This window comes from Triplophysa rosa, linkage group LG19 (assembly GCF_024868665.1).
Source record: "Triplophysa rosa linkage group LG19, Trosa_1v2, whole genome shotgun sequence".
Classification (NCBI taxonomy): Eukaryota; Metazoa; Chordata; class Actinopteri; order Cypriniformes; family Nemacheilidae; genus Triplophysa; species Triplophysa rosa.
Genome location: NC_079908.1, coordinates 12,189,771 through 12,216,690, shown reverse-complemented (window position 1 = coordinate 12,216,690; position 26,920 = coordinate 12,189,771). Strand labels below are relative to the sequence as shown.

At 39.6% G+C, this 26,920-nt stretch overlaps 1 protein-coding gene and 1 long non-coding RNA gene across 7 annotated transcripts in view; one reads left to right on the top strand and one right to left on the bottom strand.

Annotated features, from left to right (window-relative positions):
• The window catches only part of LOC130569804 (uncharacterized), a 55,179-nt gene extending 50,431 nt beyond the window's left edge, over positions 1-4,748 (bottom strand). For both annotated transcript variants that reach the window (XR_008964899.1, XR_008964898.1), the window contains exons 1-2: positions 4,576-4,748; positions 4,380-4,466 (exon numbers count right to left, since the gene is read on the bottom strand). This is a non-coding gene — a long non-coding RNA (uncharacterized LOC130569804). The remainder of the gene's footprint in view (positions 1-4,379; positions 4,467-4,575) is intronic.
• cadm1a (cell adhesion molecule 1a) overlaps positions 1-26,920 on the top strand; it is a 269,351-nt gene that overhangs the window by 41,979 nt on the left and 200,452 nt on the right. The gene's annotated exons all lie outside the window — the stretch shown is intronic.

Below are 26,920 nucleotides of genomic sequence, written 5' to 3'. Positions count from 1 at the left end.
AATGACGGTTGTCAAATGTTTATGAAACAAAGCAGATCTGTTTATCATTTTTAAGTGCCTGTTCAACAGTTTATATGAAGCTGTTTGTTATTTTTTTTCAAGACTGCAATCAAAAGAAACGGTTGAAGGGGCAGCATGGCTTGTGTAACAAAAGCTTCTAACAGATTTGTAGAGCTCGTCTTTCACACGTAGTGCCTGTGAATGTCACCGCAGCAGAAGCACGGCAAGGAGTTTCCATTTTTTCTTGTCGGCTGTTTTTGTAGCAGAAGCGCTGCATGGATTGTGCCTTTTCCTTTGTGGCCCCACACAAAGGAATTTCTCCTATTGATATGGATTTTTGTTTTGGTGTAACATGAAACATTCAGCGGTAAAGAAAGTCTAATTTATCATAAACCACCTTCTATGCATGCGAACAGATGAGGTTTTTATTTTTTGTTTTCTGAGATTGCGAAAAACACTATTTCATTTGCCATTCTTTTCAGGAGTTATATTACGACTTCTTTTCTTATTCCCTCCGTGTTAAAACCATGACAAATCGATTGTGTTTTCTCCTCTCTAAGCTGCGGTCTTTTAGCATTTTAACCGCTTTTCCACTTATCTCCTGTATTGATGTAATTTGCTTGGTTCCTTTACTGTTTCTCAACAGCCTTTTGTTTGCTTCTGCTGATGTCTGAATTCATATCTTGTTTTGCTATTGTCATATTCTTAGTGTCTCCACATGACAATACTTGGTATTATTCCAGCCATTATGTGAATGCAGCACTCTCAATTAAAGCGTAGCACATCAGTCACCAAATGCGTTCAGACTCTTAACACGCTGCCTCTCCGTGTGTCCTGCGCTGTCACCTCACGTTGTATCTTGCGGGCGTCAGTTTTTTTGTACTCCTGGAGGTTGTTCTTGCATTCCACAGAGGACATTTAGATAAAAATGGAGCAAATGGAAGGCATGGTGATCTTGCTTAGGTGCTTTTATTATTTCTCTCTTATGTTATTGTGAAGTAAAGCTCATCTTACAGGGCTGTATGCTACGAAAAAATCTGTCTGTGCTAAGAATAAATTTACCAGTGTAGCACGCGTGTGATACAGTTTTGCACATGTTTTAGACAGAGCCGCTTGTTTGTGTGAGGTGTGTTTGCCGCGGTGCTTGTTTGTGTGATGTAAATCAATGGTGCACTGTTATTAATGCATCGTTCGACGCATGCCCGTTCTGACCACACAGTCTCTACATCAGAACACGCATGCGTCGAGCGATGTTGACACCGGATGCACTGCCGTGTGGCTCTCGGGAACGCGCGCTGGAAACGAACACTCAAATCAGGAAGTTTTTGAATATAGTCGTTAGTTTTGTTTGTTTGCGCACAAACAGTATCCTCGTCACATTATATTAATTTATACTGAACCACCGGAGTTGTGTGGACAATTTTACAATGTCTTCAGGCACTATCAGTGCTTTGAAGATTGGTAGCTTTGCAATCTGAGGAGGAGTCAGAAAGATTCCAAAACTACCTTAATTTGTGTTAAAAACCTTAAAAACAAAAACACCATTGTTTCTGCAAAAGGAGGAATTTTATTGCAGTTTACCATTGTAAATAATATAATAGTATACTACAGTATGTGGACAAATATATAATTATTGTATAGTAAAAGAATGGAAAACGCAGAACTGAGAACTATACCCAACTGTAACATTAGTGTCCTTCGTCTGTTGCCTGCCTATTTATGTGATAAACTACACATAAATATTTTTTGTGTGTATATTTTTTCTAATATAACAGATGTTTTATACTTGTTTTATAACCTTTTATAACCACTGCTCCGGGTGTACGTGTGTTCACCACTTGCTGTGCGTGTGTTCACTACTCTCTCTGGATGGGTTAAATGCAGAAGTCACATTTCGGGTATGGGTCACCATATCTGACTAATAGGTCACTTTCACTTCACTTTAAACCTCTGTAGCACCAGTGCTACATGAAAGAAAATTAACGTACAGCCCTGTATAAAGATCTTGGTTATAACAAGGCCTGCTTACCCATGCTGAATGAAAAAGATTTGCTTTCTATTTTCTAATATTCTGGGCTTTTTGCCCTTTGATTTTGTTAGCATCAGAGGACAACACAAGGACACGTTCTTGTCTAAAAACTGCTATACATACACAGCTAAACCTTATGTCAGCAGCAGGAGTTTGTATTGTGTTTTTAAGGGATGGTTGGTCACAGCACCTGGATTTTGCACATTCTAACACCACCATCAAAAAAAGATGGCAGAAAAGCTTTAAAGGAACTTCATGGGAAAACTGCACACTTGCAACCTTTCTCTGTGACCTTGGGTTCATATCTTCATTTGTCATGGGGTGGGTTGAGCTGTGTGCTTGGACAGTGTTTCCCAGACCTTTGCACCCACAGCACTATTAGTAAGGCTGAAGAACCCCTTCATTAACACCAAACCAGTCTTCCTCTTAGCTTATTTTCATCATTATTATAAATACTCTACACAAAATATACAGATTATTTAGTTTCTGTTCTATTAAAAGTAACTTAATGCCATTTATTTTTAGTTTTTTATATATTTTAGTCTCTTTCCTGGGTTTATGATGCTTGAAATTCTTAATATTTTAAATATTTTTTTTAAAGATCCATTGTATGAAATTTAAGTTGTTGTCATGTTTTCGCTTCTTTGCTGAAGGAGATAACGTATTTACGAAACGTGCTCTGTAGAGCAGTTTGTTCGTTTAGGGCTACTATAGAAACAACATGGTGAATTCCATGTAAGGGGACCCGGGGTGTATGTAGATAGAAATAGCTCATTCTAAGGTAAAAAAACATAAAAGCTTCCTAATGTATGGTCTTCTGAAGACATAGTTATGTATATTATATTGCATTTCTGTCAATAGATCCTCAAAAAAAACACATTGGACCTTTAATGGCTTTCACAGCATTAGTCATTTTGCTTTACATTAAATCCTTTTTGGAGCTGTCACAAACATTAAATTAATATCTGCTTTTAGGTTTATTAATACCAAATGTTTGTACACATCCCCCTGTTTGGAAACCTATGGAATCTCCTGCAAGGTCTATGTTATATCTGAGTGAAGCGTCATACACTTCAGGCAAACAAAGAACTGGAATGATGAGCCAAGTGCCGTAACTGTTTATAGAGACGGGGGTAGAAACAGCAGCAGGCTTTTTTCATTGCTCGGCACTGATTCCTTTAACCTGGGAAGTTTGGAGGCCTGCCAGTCAAAGCAGATCAGCACAACAGAGCTACACAAACAGACTACGGTGAAACGCGGTCAAGATGAATGAGTTACATATCTACTGGAGTTATTTATCTCCAGCGCTGGCAAAGGTCCCATAGCCTTCTGTTAGTCTTAGGCCCGTTTAACCTTGAGAAAGTGCCGCAGTTAGAGAAATGGATGGAATAGTCTCTGAGAGACTGCACTCAGATGCTTTGTGTAAATAGCTGAAGGCATTTTTATCACATGATAAAATGACGCAAAGCATAAATATATGATAATGTACTGGTGATTTTTTTTTACACTCAAGCTTCTATTGGTTTTGTGAAATGTGTTGTTAAAGAAATGACTGTAAAGAGGTAGAGGGCAGTGGGTACAAACTGACCATTTAAATGGGTTGCATGCTGGTTCTGAGTGGGTGGACAACAGGGAACAACAATGCTAAATGCAAAATATGAAGTATGGTATAGAAAATCAGGTGATTGGATATTTTAAACAAAATTGATTATCAGCATTTAAAAAGAGGATAAATGTTTCCAATATGTTTGTGTTGTTGATGATGTAAATTCATCCACAATATAAGAGATGCCAACATCTGGTATTTCGCACATCATCAGCCTCATATAATATTTGGCCTGGTGTTTGTTTATGTTAGGCTGGTAAATCACACTTATGCTGTTGTTTATGTATTTACAGAATTCAGCCTATATCATGTTAGTCATTTTGTATATTTCTGTCTTTGTGTAGTTTGTGGTAATAATAATAATAATAAATTAATAGTTCACCCAAAAATTAATAATTTCCCTACTGGCTTTCTTTGTTCTGCAGAACACAAAAGAAGATATTTTGAAGAATGTTAGTGACCGAACAACGGCGGTACCCATTCACTTGCATTGGTTTTGAGATCGTACAATAGAAGCAAATGGGTACCGACACTGTTTGGTTACTAACGTTCTTCAAATGATCTTCTTTTGAGTTCTGCAGGAAAAAGAAAGTCATACAGGTTTGAAATGACAAGAGGGTGATTAAATGATGACAGAATTTTCATTTCATTCTTGTCACGCACAATTTGGGTACTGTGTTGTTCAGTTCTTGATATAAAATCTGGAAGCTAAAGCAAACCAGGAACAAGATTTACTGCATGTACCTATTTGTTTGGTTCCTGCTCCGGGATGACACGTCCGCCATGGAGGACATCTTTTACGGCACGGTTTATTGAATGGCTCCATTTGCCCTGTTCCAAAATCATAATTTAATCAAATACATTTCTTTAACCGTGCATTCTCAAAGACTAACGGCGAGATTCCAATTTACTACGTTCCCACCTTAGCGTGAATCCTTACCTTTATGCAGCACGGGCTCACTTCGCTACGCTGGTAGAAATCGAAACGCTTCCCAAACAAAGCATAAATCAGGAAGTTTGTCAGAGCAAGGCAGGAGGAATAAATCAAAGCTGCAAGCTTACAGCAGAAGTTTGGCACCACAACAAGAGCTGCTCATCGGCGAACAGCGTGAGTTATAGCCAGGAGGAAGTGAAATGACATTTATCAGTTAAAGATACTGTAGGAAAATGTAAATGAAGTGCAGTTAGAAAAATGTCACTTTCACACCAGGCGCAGCGCGTGTGACTGCTGCTAATGCCTTTTTATGGGGGTGGAAAGGTAGGCGAAGTAAGAGTCTGGGGGGGCTATGGAAGTGCATTGAGGGTAGTGGCGGGGGGTGTAGATGGCATGGAGGTGGAAAAAGTAACTATGACTGACTTTTAATTGGTTTGTTTCGTCCTCTTAAAGGCCCAGCGTCCGCCCCGCTAGACTCCCCTCTTGGAGAACGGGGTTATCGTAGTCATGGTAATTGGTTTGCTGGCGTGGATGAAGGATAATTTCGAGAGGCTCATTGAGTCTCTCTCCCCTGCATTTATCTGTCGAGGACGCAAGGGGATGTGGGCAGAAGCAGCGGCGTGTTTCCATAGAGCGGCTGAGGAGGAAGGCGAGCGAGTCGGAGGCCTCCATCAGATAGCGTCGAAATGAAGGATCCGTAACATTATAGCGAATGGGTTTCCATTTTAACCCCTGAGCATCTTTTCCCAAAGCTATCTCTCCTGTAAAGTGACCCCGCCGCTCTCCAAATGGAGCCGGAGAGGAGGGTTAGCACTCAGAGGAATTTTTCATTTTCAGTTTGTATTAATGAGAGCAGGAAATGGTTAGCGACTCTTCCTGCCACCGCTCGGACCCAGCTCATAGGGAACATGGGCTCCCGTAATGCTCTTATACATATTTACAGCATATTACTCGAAAATTTCCCCCGTGCATTACGAGATGGATTAAGTTGGACTAGTGAAGTAGGTCTGGAAAAAATACAACCCAGATCCTCATTTAATATTTAGCATCATTACCACAGGCTAAAATGTTCGCAATTACGCAGGTGCAGTGAAATAACCACATAATCAAACCTATACATGTATGGCCCAAAGCCATTGACTTCTGTATGATTCCTTAAAGGTGAAGTGCGTCATTTTTTTCTGTGTTAATATTCTGTCTCTCAACTTGGCCTATGGGCAGGGCTGTACAATGCGACTTATATGTCGCAAGTGCTACGAAAAAATCGGTCCGCGCTAAGAATAAATTTAATAGTGTTGCACGCGTGCGATAAAGATTTGAACGAGCATTAGATGAAGCCGCTGTTTGTGTGAAGTGCGTTTGTCATTGTGCTTGTTCGTGTGTGAGGTAAACTAATGGCGCACCACTATTTATTTTCGTTTATATTTAGTTTTTGCGATTAAAACTTGTTTTCCCGGCTGCAATATAGTCCATTTATCTAGAGCTCTATGATCTGCGCGATGTGGGAAAACATGGAAGGAATCACGTAAGCAGAGTTCTACTATTTAAATATGTCCCCTGCTTGATCTGCATGTCTTTGAGTGAATGAGTTTAACATGTTACAGGCGTGACACTAGTAGATTTGTCTGTATCTTACTATACGAGGACATGAACACATGAACTTCATCCACAGAGTTGTTCTAACTTTATTTTACGCACGTTTCAAACCCTGCGTTCCATTCAGAAGTGATCATCCCTATGCCCTACTCCCTTTGAAGAGTAAAGCGATCGTCCCTATGCCCTACTCCCTTCGAAGAGTAAAGCTCTTAATGTGTAAACTAGAGGGAAAAACCTAATATTCACTTGGAAAAACGAGAAATAAAAACGTCATTTTCTCTTTATTTGGATCGATGTTTTGTGTGGTGTCCCCTTGCAGAAGAACCCCTCGGAGAGCGATATATCCCATTTGGACCGCAACGACTGTTTGAGTGAAGCTGCCTCAAACACACACTGAAGCGTCTTTGCGACGACATGCCAGAATAAAAATCTGCTTAATTTGAATCAGATTAAAAATATCATTTAATTGTAGTAAATTTATAAACTGTAATAAACACTATAGTATACTTTAATATTTACTATAGTAAGGTTAAAAAATACTAAATACTATAGTACCCAATAATTATAGTATACTACAGTTTTTTATGGACGGATGTATTTACTATTGTATAGCAAAACATTGAAAATACAGAACTCTGAACAATTAAAAAGGAAAAAACTAATTTGGGAAAAACCAAAAATTATTTGGCCCTAATTGATCCATCTGTATGTAACATTAATGTCCTTTGTCAGTTACCTGCCTATTTGTGTGATGAACCACACTATTTGTCCTGTGCTACAAAACTTTAAACTTCTGTAGGAACGGTGCTATGTGCAAAAAAAGTTAACGTACAGCCCTGAAAACCTTTTTAAACTGTCCTTATTTCTCTCACCCAAATTACTCATTTCCCTTTAAAGAATTACAACCGTAAAGATAAAGCTAGTGACAGACATCTAAGCACCTAGCATTATAAAAATGAGTGGTGCAATATCCAACACACTTTTAGCATTTTCTATCATGCAAAATGTCTTTTCTGAATTAACTCAGCATTGACCTGTGCAATTCACAACTTATTCAGCTGTGTGTTAAGTTCATAGCCATTGAATTCAGCCTTACACATTGAGTGATGGCATTAATTCATCATTTCTTTAGCAGAGAGAAGAGTAAATAAATGTGTGTTCGTCTAATGGTTTTTAGCATTAAAAGAACTTGAACCTGTTGATTTAATACCAAGCAAGTAGCAGCATGTTATAAGCCATCGGTTTTGGCATCCGTACAGGTCATCATGAGAATTTCTGCAATACTCTGCAGTATTTTTACCCAACACCTATAACATTTGACGACTTGGTTTTATTGCGACCCTGCATTTATGCTCCATACAGAGACCAGCTTTTGAATATTCTGAACTATTGGATTTGTTCTATTACTCATTTACTGCCATTGTGTTTGACCTTAAATTATGTAAACAGAAATATAAAATTTTGGGGCGGCTGGGGCGATATATCACGATTCACACTAATTAAACATGTCTGGGGCGATTCTAAAATCGCAAAGACTTCGATTCTGTGTTTTATGCACAGCTCTTCAGTGAACTACGGCTCTTTGATCAGTAGAAAGTGTTGTTCGATCGAAAATCACTACGAAATTGAGTCGTTTATAAAGTGCATTTGAAAAAGCAACGCTCATCAAACATCATCATTATAAATATAATTCATTATCATGAAAATACCTGAAAAGGTTTGAAGAACAGCGATAGAATATGTCCATTTGCATTTCCTGGAACTACGTGTGTAAATGATACTTCTTCTGTAGCCCATATTTGGAGTTTCTGCGCGAGAGCGCCCTCTGTCTTTCGGATGTGGCGGCATTTAACAGTAATTCATTGGGAAACTGAGCATAAGAATTGCACAATATATAGTGCCAGGCCTATTAAATAGTGAGTGCTATGTGTTTTTGTCTAATATTGAAGTCTAGAGCAGGGTAGCTGATGGCCGATATAATACCAACGTAATGATGGCAAATACATACTCCAAATCGCTCCAAATCGTTCCAATACCCAGTTGCTGATGGCCCATCACTGTTGGTGAGTTTCATATGGGCCCCAGCACCGTGTCACTGTGTAAACTGTAATTGCTCTGTGTGTCGCCGGGGCTGGTTTTGTTGGCTGGTTGTTACTCCTAGTGGAGTTGGGTTGATTGATGGGGGAGAGATGGGCAGTTCAGCACTGCGGGGCTGGTTCTTGATCCCCCGTTGAGCTCTCACAGAGCAGATTGAGTGATCTACTCTCCAGTCCATCGTGACGGATTGCTTTCTCAGGTAATCAGCCATGTTCATTCAACTCACTGTTTCTCTGGCTGCGTGTCATTCCACACCCTGGTTGCCTTTGACGGGAGTCAGTAGATCGTCAACATGAATTAAGACTGTAGCAAAGCATCCCAGTTTGCTGAATATTGGGAAACTATGAGTGATGACGAAGTTTTGCTTTAAAAAAATAGTTTTTTGTGTGTTTTAGCAACATTGTGTATTACACATCATGAGGGATTATATAATATCGTTTGTGTATTTTGTGTTATCAGTTGTCATTGTCTTTTATTATAGCTGTTAAAGGAAACTTTTATTATAAATATGCGCTCATTTCCTGCTTTTCGAGACAATCTTAGACTGATGCTGGCCAGTTTTAAAACTAGTGAGCAGATTGAGATGACTTGTTTCTGTGCTCTTGCTTCTCTTTTTCAATCTCTTTCTGTGTGTCTCTCTCTCTCTTTTCTTCTCACTTTGCAATCTATCAGTCTCTCTCAGACAGTGTATGATGCTCCAGGGTGATGCGGGGGTGGTGTAAATCTCTGAAGACTGTGTGTCTCTGTGCCCAGGTTTAGCCCTTGTGCAGGGGGCCTGTCTGGGGCCTCATACTAGGTGAGGCTGAGGCAACATCAGCCCTCACTGGGGAGCCAGAAGTGATCGAAATACTTCCTGACAAGAGCTGTTGTAACTTCTCCGTTGCTAGGGAGACGCCCCGACTTTCACGGTGAAGCATCAGTCAGCCTGAAGGCAGAACAATTGAGAGTGGAATGAGAGATGTCTCAGTCAAATGCTAGTCAACACTGGCATGTCTCTGCAGCAGTACACCGACTCACTTTAATGACCCGACTGATGCTGACCCATCTGACTTACATATTACATCTCAAACCTTGAGCTTCAGTACGGAGATTTTCATGCATTTATAATGTTACATTCGAGTAGAGATTTAAACAGTAACCTTAAATGGTAGCCTTACCTTTGCTTAACTTGAATACTTACTGAATATTTGGACGTTATAATGTGGAGCATGTAAAAGTAGTTCTAACTTGAGTCCCCTTTCACTTTTATCACATTTTGTGGAATTCTATGGAAGTTATATGTTAAGTAGAGATGCGACTATTCAATTTTTATTGGTTGCTGAAGGTGTTTTCAAATTATAATATATTCAATAAATAAATATGCGATGGATGTAGTTGTAGATTATAGACTAGTCTTGCAAGCGCATATTTCGGACAGTCGGATACCACGCTCACGTCGTGTCGGAATTACCGTAATTATGAGATGACAGCTCAGAGATTCTGCGCCGAGCTCCACACGTCCCCTGACTCAGAAATAATGCGTTTCTAAGGCAATGCTCATAATACTAAATGGATCCACATGCGGCTTTGTTGTTGATGACAGAAAAATTTGCGATGACATTAATTCACCTTTATATGCTCTTAATGTTTTTGAGCGAAGAAAGTGCACCTGGTAACATCAACGGAGATGAAATTGCATAAATGTTTGTTGAGAGACCAAACTGCCTTTAATTTAAAGGCTGCTGCCATTTTGATTTTTGTTTTGCCATTTTGACGGTTCTTGGCCACCATTGACTACCATAGTAGAAAAAAATGACAATGGTAGTCAAAAGTTCCCCAGAACTGTTTGGTTACAAGCATTCTTCCAAATCACTTTCTCTGTGTTTATCAGAACAAAGAAATTTGTACAGATTTGGAAGAACTTGAGGGTGAGTGAATGAAGACAGAATTTTCATTTTTGGGTGAACTGTTCCTTTAATTATGACAGGTGGATCCTTTTGTCTTATAGAAACCACAGTGGATGGTCATTGCGTACACTGTCTGTAGGATATAGATCGAGAGGCATCTCTTATTTAGACAGTCGTGAAGGTTATGCACTGTATTACTACAAGCCAGCGTGTGGCAATAAATCACGGCTATGGGGTCTGGCTGTGCGCGAATGTGTATGTATATGTGCGCACAAGTACGGTCCAATGTGCTGTGTCAGCATCCCGGCTGAGCCGTCTCTCACTCGTGGGCCATCAGTCCGGTTATTCATAGAACACATCAATGATTTATTGAATAACAAATCTTGAATAATGAGACCCCAATCCATCATTTTGACTGCATAACCCTTGCAGCCGTAAGACATTCCCTTTGATTTATCCCATTTGTTCGATTTTGAAATTGAATTGCAAGTGCTAATAGATTAGATGCAGGGTTTTTCAGGAAAGAAATCTTATTTAGGGCTCTTATTTCTCCATCAGAGCAAATACTATTGTCAGCCTTCATATTAAACGTGTCTTCCGAAAAGACATCAGGATTTTTGCCTTTAATCTGTGATCCTCACCCAAAAACAGCCAGGCGTAAGCGTTTAAATCCTGTTTTATATTAACACGCTCAATAGTCCATAGAATCCCCACGGACTGGTTCATGGGTTGCCACCGAGAACATTCATGTAGGAATTAGAAAAGCTGATTATGACAGTTTTATTTTCCGCATTCTTGGATTAATCCATAAAAGTTGACGGCCCATGAGAAGGTTATGTGCACAGCGATGAAAAGCATATCATTTTTTTAGCAAAGCAAAGAGCGCAAGTGGAATGTGGATTATTAATATTATTTTCTAATTGGGTCCCAAGGCACATTGGAAATAAATGACTCGGCTTGCTAGCATTATCGTGCCATGGAAAGTTTTGCTAAAAACCAAAAGCTTTAATTAAAAAGCTTTGGTTGCTTATTTAAGAGTACCGGGACGGGCGTTAAATAGTTATTTGGTGTATTCGTAGCATTTAGAAACGTGTTTCTCTGTATGTAATGACCGCAAATTTCGTTTATAGTACCCAAGATGCTCTTTAAAAGAAACAGATAATTTGTGATTGAATCTAGTTTTGGCTTTGTTTATCCCATAGCCTCTGTTTTCTCATGCACTTTGTCCAGTGGCTCATCTCACGGATGCTATGCTCTCATGCCTACCTGCTCTCATGCTTTCATGTATAAGAAATTGAGTTTGACTGTTCACCTTTACCGCTGTCTCCAGGCCAGACGTGGTACATTGTTCGTAGGAAGTTACCATCATGCATTTTGTCATTGCAGAGTAAATAATCCAGTAAGCCTCGGGGGTTCTCTAAAGAGAATCACTGCAGTGATTTTTAATTATGAAATGCCACCACCTGATCAGCAGCTACTGTTTTGCTTTATTTCACAAGGAATATGTTGAGAATGCAATGGGGGACGCCAGGAGCAAGTTACAATTGATTGGCATGTCCTTGCACAATATACAGAAGAAATGTAGGCTACCTGACAAGTTGGATTATGTGAAAGTCATAAAAGTTGTAGTATACGGAAAGCAACTTTGCAAAATTGGATTGTTAGGATTTTTTAGCTGTCAAATTTACACGCTGCCTCGCTGTGATCATTTCATCCACCGAGGTTTTGTAGATATGGAGTGATTGGCAATGATTCGGGGTACAGTTAAAGCACCTTGTGTTTACCCATAGATTTCCTGTCTGTACATGAAAGCATGTATTGACGGGTTTCTTCTTTAATGAATCTGCCCCGTCCGAATTACCTTAATAAAGTCCCTTCTATATGTAAAAAAAAATTTGGGAGTGAAAGTTTCATTTTTGTTGAAGGTTGAAAGGACTTTAAAGAGGCAGTGCACAACTACAAGAACTGGCCTAATTCGATCCTCTGAGGATTCTTGTTAGATTTTTAGCTATATCCAGACCTGAATAAAACATGTAAACTGACGGCGCAGTCAGATAAGAAAGTGGGAATACCTGATTCTTTAATACATCTTCCTGCCGAATCCGGAAAGTTGATAAATGCCCTCTGGCTGGCTCGCAATGGTCTGCCGCATGGCGTCATTAAGCTTTTTATGTGGTATAAACCTGTCACATTTACAATTCTCCAACCACGTGTTCTCCTGTAGATAATGACGGCTTAAAATACATACTCAACTGCAGGCTTGTAATTAAATCATTTGAGAGGGTGAGCAGTGAGCTGTGATGCTGCGCCAGATGCTGTTTTCTTTCAGATGATGCTAATATTGGGCGCACAACAAATGCTGAAATTTTCGCTCTTTCCAGTAGCACAGGGGTGGACTTCAGTGTGGAATTCAGTGCGAATGCATTGAATCACTTTTTTGTATTTTTATTTAAGATTCTGAGGTTAGATTAAACTTAATTTAGTTTGTTAGTTACATTTTTGTCTCACTTGTTTGATTGACACTGGTAACAGAGGGCTTGTTTCTGTTGTCTTGCTGGTGTTGTTTCTTTGATTCATGCCCTATACCTGTATGTAAACATGCATCAGATGTCTTAGCTTTCACAGCACATATGAGTTTTTTCATGCCTTGAGAGATGCATTTTTAAAAGGTGTGTTATGTTAAAAATAGTTAAACTTCCAACAGGCATTGCAGTGGGTCAATGTTAATTTAAAACAACAAAATTAGTCTGGTGGTGTGATATTTGTATTTACATACACAGGGTTTTTCCTGGCTCAAAATGAGGCGGAGGTGGTGCCATCCTGATCTTGTACACACACACACATAGGCCTACCGTAACTGTAAGTGGATTAACCAAAGTGACTTTGACATTAAAAGTTCTAATAAAATTAGATGAAAATGACAATTATTAAGTTATATAAAACATTACTTTTATTCAACCAAACAGAAAGATTTTTTAAATAAAAAAATAAAGCTATTTATCATTTTCAACTAACTTTTCAGCCCACTATAGCCAACTGAATTAACCTAAGTCTTACTAAATGACTAAAATGAGCAAAGCTCATTCACATCTTGCATTCTCTGTGGTTCACTTTAAATGATTCAATGATCTCTTATATTCGCTAGTGATTGAAAAGTTCAATAGTTTAAATGAATCGGTTCAAATGAGTCATTCGTGTGCGAGTCGTTCTGAACGCAATGTGAGTTCATACTGGCGAACTCGCTGTGTACAGTATACGCTGATTCAACGATCCATCTGCACAGCTAAAGACATTACAGTGATGTACGTCATGTTAATTTAAGAAATTTCAAGAGATTAAACATTCTTGTTCTGCAACTCTTTTTAGCGCCTCAGTGTGCTGATAACGAAACAGCGCCTCTATTGTGGCGTAATGCTGCAACTGCAGTTACAAATGACTGTCTGTTAAATGCACGCAGCATTTCTTGTGAAGACACCCGACATAGTTTTGGCGAAAGTCTGAGACGGCACGACATTTGACTGAGGCGTCCGCCGCCATTTCTCTATGCAGGAAAATCCCTGCATACAGAGAAGCATGTCTGATGTTTATTGTTTACATTAATGTAGCAACGGTGTACGGCAGGGCCGGACTGGGACACAAATTCAGGCCGGGAAATCCCACGCTCATCCAGGCCACAAACCACAACTAGAAACTAGAGATGCACCGATTGCAGTTTTCTTTGCCGATTCCGATTTCCGATTTTATTACAAGTGAAACCTGCCGATTCCGATTTTCTATCCACAAACTATAATTGACAGTATACTGTATATAAAACCATATTAACTTTTCTTCAATACACATTTTTTTATTTTCATTGAATAAATAATTGAACATTACAATTTCCCTAAATGCAGTTCTCCAAGCTGCATTAAATTACAGAATCTTCTCTTTCCCAAACAACTCTTAAATTGAATAACTCTGTGACTGAAAAGAAGTACAAATAATAAAATATAACTAAACATGTCACTTAATTTACTTTTTTAATTTTTGTACTTATCTCACAAAAGTCTAAGATAACAATAAAATACTTCAACTTTATTCTCGTCTGTTTCCTTTTATGAAACTAACATTGCTTTATTTCATTTTTTCTGAAATGTAAAATAAATTGTCTTTATCTTGTGTCTGTAGGATTAAAAGAAGTGGGTTGATTTTTACTGCAACTTCAATAAAAAAGTTAAAAATCTTATGAGTGAATTCTACTCTAAAGATGTACAGTATATGTATTTGCAGTTTCTTGTGTTAGTAAAGAACTCAGTCAGATATATATCACATATATTGGTTGATTTATTCATTTTTTTATATTTTGGATTTTTTTAAAAAGTCGTGTTGAATGTCATTTTACCTAGGTGAACTGAACACAGTTTTAACGTAAGACAAGGAATCAGGTTGAATGGAATTTACGTTTGTTTTACACAGAGTGAACGACTTCAACATGAGTTTAGCATGTGTCAGAGGTTAGCATGGTGCTAATAGCATCACTGTTGGCATACATACCCCATGTAGACGGAGTAGCAAGAGATGAACTACAGTGCACCTTTTTGTCTGTACAGTACATGATGCGTGTGCACGCGCGTGCAGTCAGCGGATATGAGAGATGCGCGTCAGTCAGCAGAGACTCGCTGGACCGGTGGACCCACATGCGAGTATAAACGAGCCGTGAAAGACAGGCTGTGCGCGCGCACGTTTACATGTTTACTTGCGGCTTTAAGTGTACTGACGGCTATGACGTTCTTGCCCGCATAACGGGAAACAAAAGATCGAATTGGAATCGGCGAGACGTGAGACTGACCGGCCGGTCACCGGTCGGGCCGATCATACGAAAAACCGGCCGATTCCGATCTCTTGCCGGTCAATCGGTGCACCTCTACTAGAAACCATGAACCTATTTTATTAAATGTAGATTGCTTTGTAATCATCATACAATATGCAATCAATTAATTAGACTGACAGTGTGTTTATATAAATGCAGTAAACACATGTAAATAAATACAGTTTGGCTTGAGAAAGTTTCAAGAAAACAGATATTAAAATTGATCATGTGGCCAAACCACAAAAGCACATTTAAATGATTTATACTACAAGTCTATCTTAAACTGCAGATTCATTCTATCCTTAGGTTTTATAATAAAACAACAAATACACATTATGTGCTTAAATTGTATGTGTGAAGAGAAACAATTGCATCGTGCTGTCAATAATCTCTCCTGCACTGCTTTATGACTGTTTTTCTTTTAAATGTTATTGACGTTAGAAACGTGAACGTCACTTTGTTGACAGTCCCTAAATTCACAAATATCGAATGTCCAACTTCAAGCCAATTTTATGTCAGTCTTTTATGGTGTGCTTTGACTGACAAGTGTCAAGAGTGCGATATTGTAGCGCGAAATTGCGTCAATATTGATGTGTGAATTCTTTTGCTCACGCACAAAACTGGACGCGCCCTTAGATGCTCTCCACTCGCATGCGGAAGATGCTTTCCTCGTACATGGATTTCTTTTGCTCTTGCACAAAATTGCCGTCCAGTTTAGAGCAAGAGCAAAAGAAATCCACGTGAGATCGGAGAGGTTTGCTCTCGGACATCAATATTGACTTACTTTTGCGTTACAATAACGTGCTCTCCACATTTGTCTGTAAAAAATGCCATAGCTGGCTGGCAGCAGGCCAAATCAGTTGACAGGCCACCGGGAAGTCCGGGGCTGGTGTACGGGCCCTAGTGTGCCTATAACTGTGCCTTCTGTCCAGCTGTTTCCAAAATAACATACGTCCTGTATAAATTGCTGTTATTACGTAGACTATTAAGTTCAGTCCTCGAGATCATATGAAGTCATTTGAAATTTCAGTAATCGTTGTCATTCTTTGGCATATGCCTATCTCAAATCCATCTAACCTGTCTAGAAATGGCTTTTTTCAAGTGCAATCTCTGGAAAATGATTTGCAAGAAAAAAAACCTTATCGAGTAATCACTAACTACTAGAAAAGCAACTGAAAGTCTGAAATTCATCGGTCTAAGTGTTAGGGACCCCGTACAGCCTTAATTCACAGCTCTCATTAAAATAGTTAAACATATGTGAGGAGATCAGAAGAAGCACAGCAGGCATCACCACCTCAAGAGGCCAAGGAGAAGACACACAGAGAGCACGGAAAGCATGTAGCCTGTTAGACTGTATTTATAGAGCGTCCTCTCGACTGCACTGTCCTGGATCTGAAAAGAACCAGAATGCAATATTTATACAAGAAGAGAGGAGTAACAGGTTAAGCTTCGTGGGGAAGCATATGGAGGTGTTTGTTTGTATAGCAGCGAAGGCTGTGATGGAGCTAGATGAAAGCTGGCGCTCTGCTGCGGTATGGATTAGCAGCTCTGACCTAAACTAGCCGCTTAGCCGGAGTGCATCTGCCGTGTATCTTTACGTCCATCAACCGCAGCATGACTCCTCTCGTCTGACCGTGATAGCATGCCGCGTGGCGCATGACATATACTGTTCAAAGACACCAAAGTTGCGTATGATAGGCTAGGGCTGATTTATTTTGAAGGAGTGAGATTTGTTGTTTGATCTTTGATGTATTGATAAGCTTTTGGTTTAACATTTAATGTAATGAGGTTAAAAAATGTGATGTTATTTTTACTGAAACAGGAAGTTAGGATGCAACGTATTGAGTGTTTTAGAGCACACTGGTTTATAGATATCCTTAAGGCTAACAAAAAAACTTGAATTCATTTTCATGGGGACTTTAAGTTTCTTTTGTTGACCATAGTTATTTAATGTTATGTTTTCATGTGTCTTTAAACCAAACTCGTTTGATCGTTTCGTATGTGTGATCAAAAAACAGTTTTGCTATTTCTGAAACATGGTATCATGAGGTCCACGTGTGTGATTTTACATCTATTTCATGAATTGTGCGATAGCCTAGCAAGTATAGCATTAGCATTGGTGCTCTATTGCAGATTGTTTGTAGATGGTTCTTGTTGTTGAATAAACAAGCTGGCTTTTGCTTGCGTTGGCCTATTAATCTCCAGTCAAATCGCTTCTATTAGACCGTTTTCCATTAGCATGCTACGGTGCAGATTTGCTGAGCAATGGCTGTATGTAGCGAGGCTGCCGATAAACCAAGGGGAGAAATGAAAGGCCTACCGTAACTTGTAAGAATGATGACTGAGGAATAATGTGCATCCGGGCCTGACTGTTTTTATCATGGAACATTTCTTTGGAGACACATTTACCTGTCAAGAGCGTTCTTTAGCCGGAACACAATAATAGGCATTATTTCAGAGCAGAGAGATGGAGCTGCATGGGGGTAAAGCTGCACTTTAGCTGATTGCCACATTGTGTTAAATGGACCTGTGGCAATTCCCTGGAAAAGTAAATACATCACCCCCTCGCTACCTTTTCTTTTTTTGTTTTCTTCCGTTTATACATAGAAGTACATCCCCCTCTGCGTGAAGTCCTCGTGCGATTCGTAATGCAGGCTGGCCCGTATTGTGTTTGCCGAAGTTCAGCTACGGGTGGAAGTTGCTTGGCTACATTAGAAAGATTGATGGCCAGCGTCGGACGGCAGACAGTCCTTGTTCGGTGATTAGGTGTCATGCCGCAGCGGAGGCGGGCGGCGGGGATGCGGCCCAAGCAGATTTAATGCCTGTCTCTGCCTCTTACTGTAATCCACAGAGTGGGAGGGTCAGCCTGGCGTCGAGTTGTACGGGCGTCCCTTGATCTGAATGAGAGTGCAACTGGCTTTAAGGTGCCATGTGTATTTTAGACTGAAAGGTGTAAACGGTGTTGAGCCATCAATAGTCCCGCTTACAGCCCAGCTGGAGTGTTGGCTGAGCCAGTGATGTAAGATTGGGGCGGGGCTACCCACAATGCGTGGTGTTTAAGAATCCTGTCTGAACATTTGCAATTTTGTTTCATCTCTGGAGGCAAAGAAATGATGCATGTCACCTTGTAAGCAGTCAGATTTCTTTATATAACCAGAATGTGGGGTTATATTGCATTTACCACAATGACATGATCAAAACTGTCTGGATTTGAAAGCTAAATAACAAAACATTTATTCTGTTTTATGCGCAGAGCTCAAAGCTTCGGCATTTCACCTTTTTAAGCCTTCAATTTTTTTAATAATACAACTGATATTGCATTTGTCATATCAACAAAATGATATGGCTTTGATATTGTTATATAACAAGACAGCATTTATTCCTCCTGCTGTCATATTCACAGAGCTCACGGCGTTTCCCCAAAGCTTTGGATAGTCATTTTGCAGCTCACCAGTTTACCACACCATCACCATGTCATAATTCACCTGAAATGCTTTTTCCGCCGCCCGGGAGCTGGTTCCGAGGGCGTGACATTGAGTGGGACTTAGGAGCGTGCCGGATGGCTCTCTCTCCTTCTCTGGTTTTCTCCATGCGCTCAGGAACAGTGTCTTGTCTGCGGAGCAGTTGGCGCGTTGCCTGCACCTCACACTGTTTTGATTTCCTGCTCTTTACTCGATGTGTGGCTTCTTCCAGTAGGGATAATGAGGACTGAATACATTAACCTTGTTTTCATTTACGTCCCGTAGACACCGTAGTAGGTACTGTCGCTGGAAGTTTTTCCCTCTTTTTAAATAGTGCTGCCACTTTTTGTATTTCTCTCCAAACTCCATGATGTTGTGGTTTTGGAATAAGCAGCAGGAACGTGCACGTTCTGCTTCAGGGCACGTCAGTTAAACCTCTAACGCTGCGATACGTCACCAGAAAAATTTCTGCTGTGATTTATCTGAAAGAAAATTGGCAAGAAGAGGACTCACTCTCCTCATAGACTCTGCTCGGATACATTTTCCCAAATTGTTATTTAATTCATTCAGTCCTTCAGATGGCATCAGGGTGCCCAGCAGGCAGACTGTTATAATCAGGAATGATTAAGAAAGGATGTTTTGAGTTCAGAGAAAAAATGGAAAGTCATAACATGGAATTTATTACATTTCCTCTTTTATTATGAGATGGAAGATTGACGCCTCTCTTAGGGGGTTTAGTATGGGTTAGTATTTTGGGAACTCATCCGTTACGCACCCCTTGTGCATCACAAATACTGATTGTAATCCTGATGTACCATATCTATTAGGGTATGATGACTTTACTGAACATCTTTGCTCAACAGGTTGCAGTATAATGAATCTTTTGTATATCTAGCCACGTTTATGTTTTTCAAAGAAACAATCCATATAGCCTCGTTTATTTTTTTATCAGTGGGTTTGGATTCCAATACCAGTCCAGATTTCTCTTTAGCAATTTTAACGCACAGCAAGCAAACAGCTATTGAACACACTTCTTGACTTAATATAAAAACTAACAAATGAATGTAATGAAATGTAGTGTTTTTCAATTAATTAAGCATTGCAGAAGTATTTGTGTATAATTTAATAATATAAACAGTCTAATAAAGAACAAAAATGTAAAGAAATAAAACAATGCTTAAATAAACAATGCTTATTTTTCTATCTAAATGTAATATCAAGGGTTATCAAGTACATGAATTAAAGTATTCAGTGTTCTGAATAAGAAAGCAAGGTCTAATGCACAGATCTCAGGTGCTTGACTTATATCAGACTTTTTGCTCGTTTACACTTTTTTGGCAACCGACTGTGTTTACTTTAATATAAAAGACCTTAAGGCAAGCACTATGGCCAGCACAAACATTTCACTAGCCAAACGTGATGCAAATCTTTTCAAAGTTCGCAAAAACAGGAGGAAAGACTAATGCGAAATTGGTGCGTTTCCATCAAGTTGTTCATCGAGCGGATCACGGTGGTATTGGTAACCTAGTAACCAACAGTAAATAATAAAGATTTGGAAACCAGAAAGACACAATCAACGGTAACAGCCGATTCGTTTCGTGGCTTTAATGTTCGCTACGTCAGAATTTATTTGCCAAATGCGTTTCCATCTCCCATTATTCGCATGAACTGTTTTTTGGAAAAAATAATTTAGCGTTTCCATCACTTGTTTCTGATGCGAAACTTCAAAATGCGCATAAAACCAGGGGTATGGAAACCTGGCTACTGTTTTGTTTCAAACTGCTTGTCAGTCAGTCTGCACTCGATGCCGTAGAAAGACTGATATCTTTTGTATGGTAGCATTGACTTTCGACTTTCCTAGTCCATTCATTCTTTTCGTTTCGATGGTCTTAGAGCTCAGGATGAATGGCTGCTGCAGGTCAGTCTGCTCTCATTTAATGTCCTTCTATAATCAATCAGCACTTTTTTTAAATTTTATGAGGAATAACCTTTATTCAATGAGATTTGGGAATCGAGACGGAATAGTGCTCCACCCCCACCCTGTTCTTTTCCTCCAAAAGCCTTGACATTTTTTTTACTTCGCCCTCCATAGACATTTGTCATAAATGTGATATATGCACCCTGGAACATACATGCCCGCTCATCATTGTTGGCAGAATGCATGTACAGGTTGACAAGTGCAATATTGGCATTTTCCTCTTTTTGTAATGTTCCAGCTGAGCCCGTGCTTCGTGTCACCACAGTTCCGGATGGCCCGTGACTGCAGCAACTTAAGGGAATTAAAATGAAAGCGCAGAGGCCCAGAGGTTTCTTTCCTATAACCCTAATTACCTCGGCAAGCAGCCACTAAAAAGACACCGCAACCGTCCGTCAGCAGTTCTCGTATATGATGCGGTGATTTGTACACGTCCGTTACCAATTCACCTCCCTGCCCCTTCGGACGATAGGACGGGCGCTCACCAGGCGGCTGGTATCTTGGGGAACCCCGGGGGGGCTGAGGGGGTGAGTTAGAAACCTGAAAAAAGCCATGCTCCATCTGTTCATAAACGCTCTGCTGAGTGAGGGAGGAAGCAAGCGTCTTTTTTATTACGTTATTTATTTATTTTTTTGGCACGAGGGAGGGGATGTGGGCGGAAGAGCCTGCCTAAAGTGTCTGCCACTCCTATAGGACAGCTGTTCTCCGATTCTGCCCGAAGTGCTGGATTATTGATGCTCTGTCCTATCCGCTATTATTTATGTATGGAGTATTTGCATATGCTAGACAGCGCAGTGACAGGTCCTCAAGCAGCTCTCTTCGTATAGTCTAATGTGTACAGATTGAACGCAATAAGTGGGAGATGTCACATGGGCTCAAAATGAAACACTTCTCGGTGTAATGGCAGGCGAGGCTCACAGATTGTGTGGGACTCGAATATCACACCAGCTCTGTGCAGCTGGGAAGATGAGAGAAACATTAGCCAGCAAATTAAATGGAGACCATGTTCTTATGGATCCCCCGTCTGTTGTTGTTTTTTCTCCTTGTTTTATTCCACACGGGGGCCACAAATTGGATGTTTGGGAGTACGCCCAGTTTTCTTACCTTTACACACTTGGACCCTACAGCCAACATAGGTGCTTTAAACAATGTGGTCATTTTGATGTTTTGCATTTTTTGACTTGCGCTGACTTGAAGGCTACGATGACATCAGCACGTTTCAGGGAATGTTCAGCCCAACTCATTACTCAGCGCGGGTCAACGGAGGTGAAAGTCATTGAAACGGCTTTAAAAAAGGAGCTTTGTTGTCTGGCTGCAGGCTTGAATCTGCCTGTAGTCAAAGAAAATGTTTACTCTCCAAATTATTAAAGATGTCTGTCGCGCGAGTAAACGAACTAATGAATCTTCATTTCGAAGAAGCGAGCAGTAGGAATATAAAGCTAAACAATATGTCTTTGTTTATTTTTGCTTCCTCGTTTTTGTATATTTGTTTGTTTTATCTCATTGTGAACCGCAGCTGTTGGTATATGTCATTGTTTTCCGGATCTTGGCAAGGTGACGATAAGCAGCTCTGTATACAGTCAGTGTACCTTCTTTTTCTTGCGTTTGGCCAAGCGCCACGTCGTATAATTGAGTCATTATCATTCTTAAGACTCATTCAGCAGTTAATTCCATGTTGCTGTAAGCAAGCAGAGAGGAAGTGAAAAATAAATGGGCATATTCATTTGATCAAACTTACGAAAGCGTCTGGCGCGTATCTGTTAATTTAACTTTTTTTTAAGCATAAATTTCATGTTGGCTTTTGGAGCCCTCCAGTTTCATTGACCTTTTGATTATAATGAAACTTTAAAGAATGTCCTTTTTTATGGGCCGTGAATGGCTCGTGGTGGAAAATATTGAAGTTCATCTGCTTAAAGTCGAGCCTGACATTTATCATTTCACAGCATTGTTTTAAATTTGGAAGAACAGAAAGAAAATGATAGACCCTTGAGAATTCGTGGCTGTTTTCATTCATTGAACACACATATATTGTGAATACCAGATCTGCTTTGGTTAGAGCAGATGCAAGGCTTGACATTAAGCATTGTCATGCGGTTGTCCTTCGGACAAGTAAATTTGTCATTCACTTGTCCGAGTACAAAAATGATATTTCATTTGAATTATAATATAATATAATCGTTTCGGATTTAGATTGGTCAAGTTTGCTTCTAAGCATTTTAACTAGTGTCCGCTTTGGCCGCCTGAATTTGGTTATAGGCCTACTCTCCGTGACTGCTATAAACCAAAGGCAAGCAGTAATTATTATTAGTGTTAAGGCTGTAAGTTAACTTTTTATGCACATAGCACTGGTGCTAGAGAGGTTTAAGGTTTGGTAGCACAGGCAGAAGTGTGCAAGTGTAGTTCATCATGAATAGGCAGATAAAAGACTGATAAAAGACATTCATGTTACATACAGATGGATAAATTAGGGCCATATCATTTTTAGATTACCTAAATTTGTTTTAATATTTCTAAGTTTTTCCTTTTTTACTATACAATAGTGGTATATTTGTCCACATAAATTACTGTAGTATACTATCGTATTTACTATAGTAAACTGCAGTAAAAATTCTTACTATATTGGTTTTGAACTTTACTATAGTATACAGTGTTTATTAATTTACTACAAGGGCACTTCAATTTTCAATAACAAATACTATAGTACACTACAGTATTTTTTGTCTGAGTGTTCAATTTAACGGGTCTTTTATTTTGACGGGTCTTCGGGAAGACGCTTGAGTTTTTGTGTGTTTGCACATAGCTTCACTCAAACAGCAAAACGATCCTAAAATAAACTCTCAGAGCAACTCTGGATTCCAAATCTGTTAACGTTGGTAAGCAAGCAACATTGGCCCCCATTGACTACCATTGTATGAACACAAACCACTGAGATATTTCTCAAAACAACATCTTTTCTGTTCCGAACAAGAACCATATATAGGTTTGGATGACATGATGACTTGATGAAATGATGACTGTAGACTTTATTTTGGGGGAACTGTCCCTTTAAGATTCATACAGGTTACATTGAACCTCTTCTCGCGTTTTGAGCGCTTTCTGACAGACTCGCTCAAGAAAGCCTTGCTGGAAATGCAGTCTCTCCACGAGCACCATAATGCTGACAATAAACACGCTCTCAACAAACATGGCCTCCCATTCGTGTAGTTTGTTAGCTCAGGTAATGACAGCGCTAACAAAGCCTTGCTCTTTAAGAGACACAGGCAGATGCAATCTGGCCATTTACCACAGAGAACTCCAGATGTTACCGCAGGTTGCTAACTGCCCTAAGCACCTTGGCAGGAGAATGAGCTTTATTTTAACACGCGCTTTCAAAATGTGTTTTATTTTCTTCAAAATGTGTGAATTACCTGAAATGTATGACCAAAGTGTCTCAAGCTGTCTCGATATACTTGGAAGCATATGGGAGCCATATATAGCGGTCTACTGAGTATTGTTTTCTATTTAAATTAATCCAGTAGCTCTTGATGTACATGCAAAATGTCATTGATGTAAAAGCAAGCTGACGTATACCTGTCTCTCTTTCCCCCCTCTTTTTCTCTCTCTGTCTCTGTCTATAGGTAAGTGATGGAGATGTTTGGCTCTGTACCTCGTTCTGGCAGACCCTGTGTATGCCCCTGAGAAATGCCCACTGAGGTGATTCATTGGCAGGAGGGGTTTAAAAATATCCTGAGCCATCGCCACATGACAGGAAACAGTATTTGTGCCACAGCACAGTCCATCTCTCTCTCTCTCGCTCTCTCTCCCTGTCTCTCTCTCTCTCTCTCTCTCTCTGTCTTCTATCCAAATGGGAACCAAGAGACTTTGAGCTCTTATGGATCATTTGAATGGTCAATTTATTGAAAGGCTAAAGGAGGAATTGAACTGGGTGCATTTTGAGATTGCGGAGGAGCGGATGAGAAAAATCACTAATAGGATAATTCTTTAGTCGATTCGAAGCATTATTTTTTTGTTGCTACCGATCTAGGTCAGAGCAGTTTTTGTAAATTTTCATTTCAAAGCCGTATGGGAACTACTTTTTGCCCTTTTGACTTGAAATTCATCACTTTACTTGACTGCATGGAGGAGAGGCATTAATAGTCTGATGCATGGTGTCCACTAGAGTGGACTGAACATTGTAAGCTATTATCAATCATTAAGGGTTTGATGTTCCATACAAACCACCAGGGTGAATATCTTTGACCCTGCTCATAATTCTGTATGACTGATCACTGTGTTTATTCATGACATCATAAATAATCATGGATGACGAAAGTGGTGAAGAACTGTGTACAGTGCATCTTCCATTGCAAATGGATGTGTAATTTTCTCAAAATACATCATCTTGGAATACAAATGATTAATACAAATTATATTATTCTATAAGTAACAGTAGAAACATTCTCTTTGTGATCTCGTAATTTATGCATCAGAAGATTCAGCAATATTTCATTTTCAGTCAAGTAGAAAGCCATTTATATTTCATTTCTGTGAAACCATCAAGCATATCTCAAGTCAGCATTAGCTGTGTCACTTTCACTTAAGTTCAGATCGAAATATACAACAGTGATTTAGCATATTTAAATAATATATAGATGTGTAGATCTAGAGATATACAGTATAAAGAGAGTTTTTGCAGTAGGCTACTACAGTATTGTTAAAGGGATAGTTTAGCCAAAAAAACAAATGACCCCATGTTTTACTCACCCTCAAGGCATTCTAGGTGTATATGACCTTTTTCTTTGAGATGAATACAGTTGGTGTTATAATACCATTTATCCTGGCTCTTCCCAGCTTTAGAATGGGAGTGAATAGGGAATGAGATTTTGAAGCGCCAAAAAGTGCATCCATCGATCAAAAACCTGCTCCCCATGGCTCCATGGGGCTAATAAAGGCCTTCTGAAGTGAATTGATGCGTTTGCGAGAAATATCCATATTTACAATTTATAAACCGTAATGTCTAACTTCCGTTATACGTTGACCGTGCATGCAGTTTTTTGACTCTGACTGTATTCTTCTGAAAGATGAAGGTCATACACACCTAGGATGCCTTGAGGGTGAGTAAAACATGTGGTATTTTTGTTTTTCCACTGAACTATCCCTGGTTATGTTTTTTTTTGGATTATAATAATTTATATAGGCTGCGATATTTGTGTGTGCATTGTCAGGGAAAAGTCTTTATTAGAGGGGGAGATCAAATTCTGACCTCTGACCTGAAAATGTGCAAACCACTGATCATTCTCATAGACAATGTTAAATTATGGTCAAATAGTCCCAGCGAAAAATCAATTTATATTTAACACAGATATTGACTTTTCACTGTCTTTTTCGAAGCGTGAAATCATTAATCATCATTCGGGGTGAAAGGGCTCGGTTCATGTTCGCACACAAAGCATCGCCATCTTCCACAAGTCCCCCGTTTGACCTGGTTTCACATGCTGTTGCGTAGAACTTCTGTGATGTGTCTTCACAACGCAGTTCAATCCAGCAGAGAAGTGCGGCTTAGACTTTGTGCCACCCACCCACACCCGTTTTTCCATGCCTGCCACGGTTACATTTTCAAAGAGCGGGAATGTGTATGCCAGAAAGATCAATCACACAGGAACATTGTTTTTTCTGATGTTTGAAGTGGTGGTAGTTTAGGGATGATGAATTCTAAAGCAACTCCGACCCTGCCTCGCTGCCATCTGATGCAACAGGATGTAACCCAATTGTTTTCTTTTAAACTTTTGTTTCCAATATCAGCGACATGCCTGAGCGCTAGACTTTGGGCATCTGTTGTCAGCTTTTCTTCCCCGTCCAGGTGAAAATAAAGGGATTAACTGTTGCCATCAAGCAAGTTTGGACGAATTAGCCTGGAGAGCGTGACAGTGAAGTTTGTTAGGGTGCTAATCTCCTGGCCGCAGTGCGTATCGACCACGCGGAGGCTCTTTATGAGATGTCGGCATGATGTCACTTACGTGGTCATTTGCGACATGCTGTACATGTTATTGAATTGTTGTTGGTATTCTGAATATGGGTTGCTGAGAGACGTGGGGAGGGCTGGTGAATGTGCTTTTGTGTGGGCTTTCCATACAACCCTTGGCTCTTAAAGACCATTGAACAGTATCTCAATGGGGCATTATGTGCATTTTGTAAAGAAAATATAATGCACTCTTGCTGAGCGCTAATGAAAACAGTGTCGATAGACTCAAAGGGAATTCTTTGTGGTCATTATACAAGTGATATAATGGCTTGTTAGGTGTATTAAGGCATGATGGAACAGACTTTTGACAATTACTCACAGCGGTGGGTTGTGACACTGAAATGGGTTCTGGGCTGTTCCGATTTAGTTATTAAATAAGCATTCAATAATATAAGATATTTGGAAGAATGCTTATAACCGAACAGATCTTGCCCCCCATTGACTCCCATAGTAGGAAAAATGACTTAATAATTTTTTTTTGTTCTG